Genomic DNA, 13559 nt, shown 5'->3' with positions numbered 1-13559 from the left:
AAATAATAAAAACAAATGAAATCCCCAAAACTACATGCTTTAAATCATGTTACAGTGTGGATAAAGAGAAAATGTGATACATTTTATAAATGAAATATTGCAACAAATAATGAGGTATTAGGAACAGGTGATCTCTAACGAGTCAGTATTTAATACCCTGTTTTTTTTTTAATGATAATCATGATAAACAAGTCTTATATATAATTATGCCTTGACATATAGAATCACAGCAAGGCTGGACCACTGTTTGTTGGTTTAAAAATGTTCAAACCTTCCCTTTATATAAAAAATATTAGAAAAAGTAGTATCAGTTCAAATATGCACATTCTTGCAGGAAAACATCCTTGAAGAATTTCAGTCAGGTTTCAGGCCCTATTATAGTACAGAAACTGCACTAGTTAATATTGCAAACGACTTGTTTTTAGCTTCAGACCAAGGCTGCATATCAATACTAGTCTTACTTGATCTTAGTGCTGCATTCGACACTATAGATCATAATATTCTCATAGATCGCTTACAAAATCATATAGGTATTCAGGGACAGGCATTAAAATGGTTTAGATCATACCTGTCTGATCGATACCATTTTGTAGATCTAAATGGAGAACTGTCTGGTGTAATGCCAGTGAAATATGGGGTCCCACAAGGGTCAGTTTTAGGACCTCTGCTGTTCTCAATATACATGCTTTCCTTGGGTAACATCATTAGAAGATATGGGATTAGTTTCCATTGTTATGCTGATGATACCCAATTATATATCTCAACAAAACCAGACGAAATTAAGTTGTCTAGATTAACCGAGTGTGTCCAGGACATAAAAGATTGGATGACCAATAACTTTCTTTTACTAAACTCAGACAAGACAGAGATATTACTCATCGGCCCAAAAACCAGCACACAACAGCTTTCACAATTAAGCCTGCGTTTAGAAGGATGTACTGTTACTACCAGCTCAACAGTAAAACCCCTGGGCGTAATATTAGACAGTAACTTGTCCTTTGAAAATCATATTTCCAATATCACAAAAAAACAGCCTTTTTCCATCTTAGAAATATTGCCAAGCTTAGGAGCATCTTATCCGTATCTGATGCAGAAAAGCTAGTTCATGCATTCATGACCTCCAGACTGGACTATTGTAATGAATTACTAGGTGGTTGTCCTGCATCCTCAATAAACAAGCCTTAATTAGTCCAAAATGCAGCTGCCTGGGTTCTCACTAGATCCAAAAAATATGATCACATAACCCCAGTATTATCATTCCTGGACTGGCTACCTGTTCAGTTTAGAATTAATTACAAAATAGTATTACTTACATACAAGGCCTTAAATGGTTAAGCTCCCATATACCTAACCAGTCTTCTGATAAGCTACAATCCACCACGCTCCTTAAGATCACAAAACTCTGGACTTCTGGTAGTTCCCAGAATTTCAAAATCTACAAAAGGGGCTAAGACTTTTTCATATTTAGCTCCAAAGCTTAGGAATAGCCTTCCAGACAGTGTTCGGGGCTCAGACACAGTTTCCAAGTTTAAAAGTAGACTAAAGATGCATCTCTTTAATCTGGCATATGCGTAACTCATCCCATAACCTCATACTCTAGTACATCTATCCTAATTGGCAACTACGATAATTCTCTCTATCTGTTTTGTATTTTTTTACCCATCTTGAGGCATCTGGAGATTGTGCAAGCTTCAGTAGTTAAAGGCCAACCCTGCGACGTTCCTGAGGCATCCAGAAAAGGTCCAGCTTCAGATGGATTCGCTTTATGATGGTTGGTCCTGTGCTTCCAGTGATCCAGACCCCATCTGCCCTTTGCACCCACTGACTTATCCCTATGGTGAACTCTACTTCAAGTTAACACTAGAAGTGCGCGCCAGTGTCACCTATTTATAACCCGGTTCAGTGGTCATTTGACCGCCTATTGTTTTGAATGGGAAGCTGTTGCTGACACACAATGATCGCTAGATGGCGATTATAGCAAATAGTTCAGCTCCAAGATCAACTTGCACTTGGACAATGCGCGATTCATTCCCGCATTGATAATCAGCTGTATTTTTTTTTTCTATTATTATATTTTTTTTCATATTCAACTGAGAAAACCTAACTCCAGAGTCTCTAAGGTGACAAAGGAAGAAAAAAAAATAGCAGAAGAAAAAAATACAAGTCATGTTTTGCATTATAACCAAAAGTTTTTGGCATGACTTTTTTCTGCCGTTTTTTCTCCTCCTTTGTCCATCTAGGGGCTTCTTACTATAACAAAAAGGAAAGCTTTACTTAATTTCATGTCGTATGGAGAAAATTTATTAGTTTGTTCATTCTATTTGAAGCTTCTGAATGTCTCGGATGGAGCAGGTGCAGGGGTTTAGTTCTGAACTCGATTCCGTGAAATTATCGCTAAAACAATATTGAATTTAAATAAATCAGATCTACCACAGCAGATAATAAACTATTCTATGTCATAAACGAAGGAAACACCACGATTATGCCTTGATTCGTTCCGTGTTGCTAGGCAATGGACCACGTGCCTAATTGGCAGGAAGGTGGTTCACTTGGCCGCGGTGTATTATAAACCTGCGGAATGTTTTACTGTTTATGCCTACATAAGAATCATGTAATAAAAGCGAGGGAAATGTGGAAGTGATGTGTGTACACTCAATGAGAACTAAATCAAAGATTTCGGTAACTACACTGAGTGTAACATCTGCATAGTGACACTAAACAGCTGAACAACTTCACTTTTCCGTTTACCTCTGAGAAAAAAAAGCTGTATTGTAGCGAATAACAGGGCTCCCATAGAGAGAACAGTCAATGGATCACATTCCTGAACACCCTCTTCCAGCATGCATGGCACCATCCTGATAACCTTATCTGGTTTGCTATCTTAAGGGGGACGTCTGTAAAACTAAGAAACTCCACAAGGCCAGATGCTTTGAAGTAGACCCCAAAACTGAGGGTGTAAATCGGCGATCCGGTAAACAAAGAAGACAGCTTTACAGCTCCACCCCAAGCTGGGGAGGAAGAGGCCTCATCACACCTGGACAGTCTCTTGACCTCTGGAAGACATGCCTTTCCATGAACAAAGGCATACGGCATGGACACTATTTTAAACATCTTTAAAGTGTGCCAGTAGGGCAAAACGTATTTACATATATTTACTCAGTTCCTTTTATTCCTGTGTATATGTTTGATTAATCTGCATAACTTTAAAGGTGTAATCAGCATTTACAAACCTTTTTATTAGATAAAGGAAGGAATGAGTGGGTAAGATATGTAATGTTTGGTGTCAATCTCAAGCTGGCTTTATTTCAAGAATGTTGATAAACATGGGTAATTGGTAGCTTGAACAGAGCTCATGCAAAATTACTTCTTATAAAGTATTAAAAACTCCAACCGGATGGGTCACACGTGACAGCCGAAACACCTGGCTAATTTATGCACAGAAGGAGGAACCACGTGAGGCGTGGCTAAGCCCTGCAATCACATCCGATTGGAGGAATCACCTGTGGGACGGACTGACCCCCAAGGGACAAAAACCCTCAGGAAGTCCACAGTAAGGTGAAGAAGAAGAGAAGATATCATCACAACTGCGACCTACAACATCTTCCAAGCAGCTCGGGCTTCGCCCTTGCGGGCGCTGAGCCGCCGCTGCTGGCGTCATCCGCTCTTCAAGAACTCTCAACGAGACTTCGTGCCAGAACTCCAAAGTCCCGCAACGAAGGAAACCTCAGGAGAAGTTCCAGAGCGCAGCCATCGGTAACCAGGCAACCAACGCCTCACCGAAGGGCTTTCCTGACTGACGTCATCTCTACAACAACACACCAACCAATCAGCAACGCCGTGATTCCCTTCGTTGGAGGTGAACCAAAGGATGAGAACGAAACGTAACGCAAGTAAACAAACAATGCTGCATACCTTGCTGAAGTTGGTGCTCGTTTCATAACTAAACCGTAAGATTGAACCCAAGACTCTGCTCTTGTGACTTTCGTTGATCTAGTAACCAGTACTAGAATAACTTCATTCATTTTCACTTGCCAAATTGTTTGTGTGTGTGTGTGCGCGTGCGTTCAAGTAGTGTAGTTTCATGTATCGTAGATTAGTCAAATAAATTCTCGTTTCTTTATAAAGTACTGTTGTCTTGGTCATGTATTTTAAAGTCTAAACATTTGCCCAGATCGTGTTACCTTGCTCATAAATTGCTAAATACTAGATTTTGTGTTATAACCGTTGGCCATGTGATAACCAGAACTGGTAAGATACACTAAATTGTGCTAAACGCTGGACGGGTAGTCAATATAGTGTACGTTATAAATTTTGATTCAATTAATCAAATTAAACCAAATCGTTAAAGATTCGATACAACTCTGACCCAGAGCTAAAAATTACTTGTTAATGATGACGGATGCGTTGGCATTGTGTTCACATTAAAATGTCTATATTTATTGGTGGACAATGCAACCGTCATTCGTTGTCTTGATTATGTAAACCCTACGTATTAATGATGAAGAATGCCGTAAACTATTCATGGTCATTATTATGTTAAAACTCTACCTATACACAGTATTATGGTGGAGAATGCCGGCAGCTTTTCATTGTCATTATAACGTTAAAACGCTACATATATAATGGTGGAGAATAAAAGCGGGCATTGTTTGGCTTAAAAATTCATAAAACCAAGACTGTTCACTGTATCTCTTCTATTGTCCAGAAATAGATTAGAGGCGGAGAAACAGATTGTTGCGATACTGTATACGTCCTTGTCTCGCGGCACACCACTGAGTGAATGAATGAAATGCAACACGAACTTACTTTCGTGATTGGATGGTTCAAAACCACCTTTAGTATTGTACTTTAACAGCCACTATTTGTCCGACATTTAGTCATGGTTAATGGTTAAAGTAAACTTGTAAAGACGAAGAAATCTCTTTACATTTTAATACTATAAAGATCGCCTGTTGGAACGAAGAAATCTTCCTTCACCGCGATAAAGATTGATTGGAGCGATGTTCCTCCTATCATCTTTTAAAAGGCCTTCATAGCGAGCGCGAGATGCTTGTTCCATTTTCAAGCTTAGCTATATGTTAAATTAAACTGCAGTTTATAATATTAAACTTGTACTGTAAAGACGAAGAAATCTCTTTACATTTTAATATTATCAAAATCGCCTGTTGGAACGAAGAAATCTTCCTTCACCGCGATAAAGATTGATTTGAGCGATGCTCCTCTTATCATCTTTTAAAGGCCTTATATTATCATAAAAACAGCGAAGAAACCCTGTTTTTATTTGTAAGTGTGTAGGCAGCGAAGAAACCCTGCCACGCATCTTTGTGCAGCTAATTTGCGCAAACCCTAAAGTCAAATTAGTGTGTAACAAACAGCGAAGAAACCCTGTTTGTAATTCTTAGTGTGTATGCAGCGAAGAAACCCTGCCACACACACCTTTGTGCAGCTAATTTGTCTCAATGGTGAATCTGCCTGTGCGATGTTCCACTTGCAAATTCACTCAAGTAAAATGTGCGGTTAAAAGCCACGTTTGTTTTTGTGTTTAATGTCGGTATGTTTGTCTGACAAAGGGCTGAGATACGCCGAGATTTCAGCAACATTGTTGTCTTAAATGTAGTAACAACTAAGTTGTGTGCCCCACTCTAACGAGTGGAGTCGAGGTCGTGCAGCTATAAAGAGCTAACTAGTGTTGTTCGGGTTGTTCATTGTTAAATGCGCTGCCATTGTCACTGATCACCCATAACTGTTGAACTAGCACGCTCGTTTAAGTGTACGTAACCATAGCGACGTAACGCATTCCGCCCGCGCTATCTAATACCAGTTGTAAACAAAGTCTAGCATGAGCTACATCAGTTAGCAAACCTAGCGCGTTTACCAGGTAGCCTGTGTGCATGTAGCATCTGTGCTAGTAGCATTTAAGGCTAGCGGTTAGCACATAGCATCTTTCAGTTGTGAATGCACTGTTCGAAAGTTGTTAGTGACCTAACCTCGTTACACCCAACTTTAATTCACACCAGTGGGTCTTTTTCCTTTTTCTCTTCTGACCCCCTCTTTATTACTTTACCTATACGTAATGGATTAAGCAAAATTACTTTCATTGATTTTGATGACATCATGAAATGTTGATCATTGTCTAATTGTTTTAATCTAAAACTTAAATTCAATTTCATAAATTATTACAGATTCGGTGTTCATCGTACACTGTAACTAACTACTTATATGATTTTGATGATAAACATCTTTTAAAATTCATCATCGACTATCATTATTAGTTTGAAATTTTTTAAAATTAAGTAATAAATTAGAAGTCGTGTCTCTAATTTAATGATAGATGATCAATGGAGTTAATAACAAATTGCTCCTACCAATTCTAGTGCTAATTAATGCTCAATAATTAGCTATAATTCATAATTTGAAATTCAAATTTGAAAGTTCTCGCATTATCCACCAGGGCTTTTGTCACCCAGTTTTAACTAACTTGGTCAACCCTGTTAAGTGTCCTCACATTAGTAGGAAACCCCACACTTTCTTTTTCTCTTTAACTCAGTTTTTCTCCTGGTTTGACTACTACTGCTATTCTAGGATTGTACCTGTGAAAGTCACAAAAGCAGAGAATGGTAGAAACGTTACATATTGTTGAAGCGTGAATTCTTAAGTTTAAAAGCTCCCGACTCTCACCGTACCTTCCCTTTTCGTGCTGGGATCCTACCTCGCCAAGGTTAAAGCAGGTCAACTAGGAAACCGTCCATAAAATTTTGAAGACGTGTTTAAAAGTGTTTCAATCTGTGTATGGTTGTCAACCCTAATGCTGAGTTAACCAATACTGTCATTGTTATTGTTTCTTTCGCCTAGAGAAAATCTTAAATAACAATCACATACTGAGAAATCCCCACCTTGAAACCCCTTTTACTTAGGAGCACCCTTCCAAATCAAACTTAATAAAAACAAAAGGGGGAGGGAAAAACAAAATTTGGCATTAAACCTATTCTGCCACAGAAAGGCGCTTTGTTTTTCCTCAGCTTAACATTAGCTCTAACCTTTCCATACAAAAAAAAGGAACCTCCTCTTATAGCAAAGTAGAAAATTACCATTACTACTCTATCCCTTGCTCTGTGTTGTTGTTCTTTTCTGCATCGGTTCTCTAGCCATGCTAACTGTGTGTTCACTAGCTCTTCCCACAGAAACTCCCAGTTAGTAGCACGCCCACCAGAGGACCACAGTCACAGAGAACCACACTCGGCAGTAGCCCAAACTTACACATCTGTTTGCTGTGTTTGTTGTTTTTTCTATTTTGTTTCTTTCTCTCACATCTGTGTCAGTCGTGGTTCTAGAACCCCAGCAAAACATGTCTCGCACCACAGACCTGTCAGTCGCTGAAAAGATCTGAAGACATGGCCAAGTGTTGCAACCGACAGCTTCCTAACTAAGGCTGCCGAAACACTGAAGTACCAGACGCCAGACCAGCTAGACGACAACTTAACGAGCCGTATGAGACAAGACCCGAGTCAGTGCTACAGTCCGAATGAACTGTCCAACATCACCGGCTCCTTACGTCACACACTCATCGTCGCCCTCAAGCTGAGCAACAGGCACGCCGCCTATCTACAGCAGGAGCTGGCGTGTGCAACAACGCATCAAGCAACTGGAACTGGAAGCTCAGGAGCGACGGAAAGGGGGTGACGAGGTAGAGCAGGACAAAGTGGAAATCACCGTGCTGCAAGAAATTCTGGCAACTACAACACATGAAAGTGAACAAGGCAAGGCAAACCACGCTGATCTCCCCGACAGGCTGCAGTATGCAGAAAAGCTACTAGGAAAGGCCACGTCTGACCCCAGGGAGAAAAATGGCAGAATTAAAGCCCTCAAAACTCACCTGGACAAGCAAGGAACGAGATCAGCTACCTCATGCGACAGCTGGACCATAGCAAAGAAGAGTCCTACAGCGCCACTGAGGAACTCAAGCCCGCCTGTGAATGGTGCCACGATCCGTCAAGGTAACGACGTGCACGCATCTTACCCCTGTTGAGCAGGACCAGGTCCCCTGTTCTTGGACCGATACGTAGTGGAAGAAGTGACGGGCGGGGCGATGCATCCCCCAGCTCCCTCCAAAGAACCCTACCTCATGGCAGAACACCGGGAACCTGCTCCCTCCAGCCACAGAGTATCGCACGGCGCAGACCTTGACCACTCGCCAGGCACCTTGATAAATTTATGCCACATCGGCCAGGCAGCCAGGATTTCCATATTTATGTATGAAAAGTGATCTCCATCTAGGAAAGAGACTCCACATCACTGACCAAGGTAAACTCTGGCTTCAAACAACATCCAGCCCTAAAGGGTGCAGCTACCAAAGTGTGCAGCTACCTAAAGTTTGCAGCTCACCCAAAGACTGACTACCATCTGCTCCGGGAAGCTCTCATCAAAGAATTTGCTGACCTTAAATCAGAACAATGATTCGACAAAGAAACTAGTCAAAAGTCTAAGCTAATCCAGCTCAAGCCCAAGCCACAAATGAGCTGAAGACATCACCAATGTCAAGACTTTTAAGAACTGATGAAAAGGATGATTAAAGAGTTGTTCCACACTGAAAAGGGGGGAAGAACAGACCACTGACACAGATCAACTGTCGTATACCTTTCACCACAGTAACATACTTTGGTCCTTCTAGGAAGGTACATACAGATATTTTATTCACTTTTGTAAACAAACACCTAATCACCCTCCTCTGTCTGCACTGCTAGGCCCAACCTCTGGTAGAGAGGAGTTGCTCCACACATGCGACACTAGTTTAGTTTCCTCAATCTATTTGTGTCCTTGTGGCCCTTTCTCTTTGTGTTTGTCTATTTTTTTTCCCCCTGCGTTTTCTCTTTCTTTGATCAGGGAATTATCTTAACCAAGCTTGAGTACAGCTCCCAAAAAGTAGGTTGACTCTTTCCACCCAAAGTGAAAGTAAATTGTTGTCAGCCAATCGAAACAACCCGATTTGGGATAAAGCCTAGCCAAAAGCACCCCATGTCGTTTTAAGTGTTCGTAACCAGACCATACGAGGTAACTAGGTTATGCACCATGATTCAGTTGGTTATGGAGGTGTTGTTTGTGTCTTGTGTGTGCCTGTTCTCTCTCTCTATTTTTCTACTTCCAGTGCCCGCTGATGTTCACGAATGGAACTTCACCGAGCAAAAAGGGGGATATGTAGCGAATAACAGGGCTCCCATAGAGAGAACAGTCAATGGATCACATTCCTGAACACCCTCTTCCAGCATGCATGGCACCATCCTGATAACCTTATCTGGTTTGCTATCTTAAGGGGGACGTCTGTAAAACTAAGAAACTCCACAAGGCCAGATGCTTTGAAGTAGACCCCAAAACTGAGGGTGTAAATCGGCGATCCGGTAAACAAAGAAGACAGCTTTACAGCTCCACCCCAAGCTGGGGAGGAAGAGGCCTCATCACACCTGGACAGTCTCTTGACCTCTGGAAGACATGCCTTTCCATGAACAAAGGCATACGGCATGGACACTATTTTAAACATCTTTAAAGTGTGCCAGTAGGGCAAAACGTATTTACATATATTTACTCAGTTCCTTTTATTCCTGTGTATATGTTTGATTAATCTGCATAACTTTAAAGGTGTAATCAGCATTTACAAACCTTTTTATTAGATAAAGGAAGGAATGAGTGGGTAAGATATGTAATGTTTGGTGTCAATCTCAAGCTGGCTTTATTTCAAGAATGTTGATAAACATGGGTAATTGGTAGCTTGAACAGAGCTCATGCAAAATTACTTCTTATAAAGTATTAAAAACTCCAACCGGATGGGTCACACGTGACAGCCGAAACACCTGGCTAATTTATGCACAGAAGGAGGAACCACGTGAGGCGTGGCTAAGCCCTGCAATCACATCCGATTGGAGGAATCACCTGTGGGACGGACTGACCCCCAAGGGACAAAAACCCTCAGGAAGTCCACAGTAAGGTGAAGAAGAAGAGAAGATATCATCACAACTGCGACCTACAACATCTTCCAAGCAGCTCGGGCTTCGCCCTTGCGGGCGCTGAGCCGCCGCTGCTGGCGTCATCCGCTCTTCAAGAACTCTCAACGAGACTTCGTGCCAGAACTCCAAAGTCCCGCAACGAAGGAAACCTCAGGAGAAGTTCCAGAGCGCAGCCATCGGTAACCAGGCAACCAACGCCTCACCGAAGGGCTTTCCTGACTGACGTCATCTCTACAACAACACACCAACCAATCAGCAACGCCGTGATTCCCTTCGTTGGAGGTGAACCAAAGGATGAGAACGAAACGTAACGCAAGTAAACAAACAATGCTGCATACCTTGCTGAAGTTGGTGCTCGTTTCATAACTAAACCGTAAGATTGAACCCAAGACTCTGCTCTTGTGACTTTCGTTGATCTAGTAACCAGTACTAGAATAACTTCATTCATTTTCACTTGCCAAATTGTTTGTGTGTGTGTGTGCGCGTGCGTTCAAGTAGTGTAGTTTCATGTATCGTAGATTAGTCAAATAAATTCTCGTTTCTTTATAAAGTACTGTTGTCTTGGTCATGTATTTTAAAGTCTAAACATTTGCCCAGATCGTGTTACCTTGCTCATAAATTGCTAAATACTAGATTTTGTGTTATAACCGTTGGCCATGTGATAACCAGAACTGGTAAGATACACTAAATTGTGCTAAACGCTGGACGGGTAGTCAATATAGTGTACGTTATAAATTTTGATTCAATTAATCAAATTAAACCAAATCGTTAAAGATTCGATACAACTCTGACCCAGAGCTAAAAATTACTTGTTAATGATGACGGATGCGTTGGCATTGTGTTCACATTAAAATGTCTATATTTATTGGTGGACAATGCAACCGTCATTCGTTGTCTTGATTATGTAAACCCTACGTATTAATGATGAAGAATGCCGTAAACTATTCATGGTCATTATTATGTTAAAACTCTACCTATACACAGTATTATGGTGGAGAATGCCGGCAGCTTTTCATTGTCATTATAACGTTAAAACGCTACAGTATTTTGTTTGTTTATATTTAGAATTTTTGTAACATTACAAGAAGCTAACAGTTTGGTCTGTGTAGTTAGTGCCCTTGTAGAAAATAAATAAATAAATAACACCTTGAAACCACCTCTCATAGTCCATTGTTAGCTTTAGTAATTTGGCAGAAACTAATTATCACTACATAAGTACCCCAACACCATTGATCACAAGTTTTAGCTGAAACTAATTCTATGTGTAATTCAAATGTGTAAAGCATATATATGCATAAAGATGCATGGTATTATATATATATATATATATATATATATATATATATATATATATATATATATAAATTGAGACCCTGTTGAGTCTGGTTCCTCTCAAGGTTTCTTCCTATTACCATCTCAGGGAGTTTTTCCTTGCCACTGTCGCCCTCGGCTTGCTCACCAGGGACAAACTGACCATTTTGATTCATACAAATTCACATTTCATACAAACTTAAATAATTCTTTTGACTGTGTAAAGCTGCTTTGCGGCAATGAAAAATTGCTAAAAGCGCTATACAAATAAAATTGAATTGAATTGAATATTTATATATATATATATATATATATATATATATATATATATATATATATATATACAGTATATATACAGTATATATATATAATGCAACCACGGGGGGGCGCAATCCAGTGTCTTCTTGTGCCAGTCCCAAGTCTGGATAAATGCAGAGGGTTGTGACAGGAAGGGCATCCGACGTAAAACATTTGCCAAATCAATGATGCGAATCAAGAATATAATTCCCATACCGGATCGGTCGACCGCCACTGGTTAACAACGACTGCCACTGGTGCTGTTGACCTACAGGGTGCTGGTGGAAATTGGGCTACTGTTGGTCGAAAAAGGAGAGGAGGAAGGCGTGTTCTTAAGCAGAGAGAGAAGAGGAAAGGCAAGAGTTCAGGAGTGATAGTAGGGACTTTGAATGTTGGGACCATGACAGGGAAGGGAAGAGAGTTAGTTGATATGATGCAGAGAAGAAAGGTGGATATACTGTGTGTACAGGAGACCAGGTGGAAAGGTAGCAAGGCTAGAAGCTTAGGATCAGGGTTCAAATTGTTTTACCATGGTGTGGATAGGAAAAGAAATGGAGTAGGAGTTATCCTAAAAGAGGAGTTTGTAAGGAATGTTCTAGAGGTAAAGAGAGTATCAGATAGGGTGATGAGTCTAAAGCTGGAAATTGAAGGGATAATGTTCAATGTTGTTAGTGGATATGCCCCACAGGTAGGATGTGAGTTAAAAGAGAAGGAGAAATTCTGGAGTGAGTTAGATGAAGTGATGCAGAGCATCCCCAGAGGTGAAAGAGTGGTGATTGGTGCAGACTTCAATGGACATGTTGGGGAAGGGAACAGAGGTGATGAAAATGTGATGGGCAGGTTTGGTCTTCAAGACAGGAATGTAGAAGGACAGATGGTGGTGGACTTTGCAAAGAGGATGGAAATGGCAGTGGTAAATACTTTCTTCCAGAAGAGGCAGGAACATAGGGTGACATATAAGAGTGGAGGCAGAAGCACTCAGGTCGACTACATCTTATGTCAACATGGTAACCTGAAAGAGTTCAGTGACTGCAAAGTGTTGGTAGGGGAGAGTGTAGCCAGACAACACAGAATGGTCGTGTGTAAAATAACCCCGGTGGTGAGGAAGGCGAAGAGGACAAAGGCAGAGCAGAGGACAAAGTGGTGGAAGCTGAGAAAGGAAGAATGTTGTGAAGTCTTTAGGGAGGAGTTGAGACAGGCTATGGGTGGTCAGGAGGTGCTTTCAGTTGACTGGACAACTACTGCCAATGTGATCAGGGAGACAGGTAGGAGGGTACTTGGTGTATCATCAGGTAAGGGGAAAGTGGACAAGGAGACTTGGTGGTGGAATGAGAAAGTCCAGGAGTGTATACAGGGTAAGAGGCTAGCTAAGAAGAAGTGGGACACTGAGAGGACTGAAGAGAGTAGACAGGAGTACAGGGAGATGCAGAGTAAGGTGAAGGTAGAGGTGACAAAGGCCAAACAAAGAGCATATGAGGACTTGTATGCTAGGCTAGACAGTAAGGAGGGAGAGGGGGATCTGTACAGGTTGGCAAGGCAGAGAGATAGAGATGGGAAGGATGTGCAGCAGGTTAGAGTGATTAAAGATAGAGATGGAAATGTACTGACAGATGACAGGAGGGTGATGAGAAGATGGAAGTAGTATTTTAAGGAGTTGATGAATGAGGAAAACGAAAGAGAACAAAGAGTAGAAGAGGTGACTGTTGTGGAACAGGAAGTAGCAAATATTGGTAGAAGTGAGGTGAGAAGGGCGTTGAAGAGGATGAAGAGTGGAAAGGCTGTTGGTCCTGATGACATACCTGTGGAGGTATGGAAGTGCTTAGGAGAGGTGGCAGTAGAGTTTTTGACAAGTTTGTTTAACAAGATCTTCGAGAGTGAGAGGATTCCAGAGGAATGGAGGAGAAGTGTATTGGTGCCAATTTTTAAGAACAAGGGAGATGTGCAAAGCTGTGGCAA

Source organism: Clarias gariepinus, chromosome 2, assembly GCF_024256425.1.
Source record: "Clarias gariepinus isolate MV-2021 ecotype Netherlands chromosome 2, CGAR_prim_01v2, whole genome shotgun sequence".
Taxonomy (NCBI): domain Eukaryota; kingdom Metazoa; phylum Chordata; class Actinopteri; order Siluriformes; family Clariidae; genus Clarias; species Clarias gariepinus.
This window is presented reverse-complemented; position numbering follows the sequence as displayed.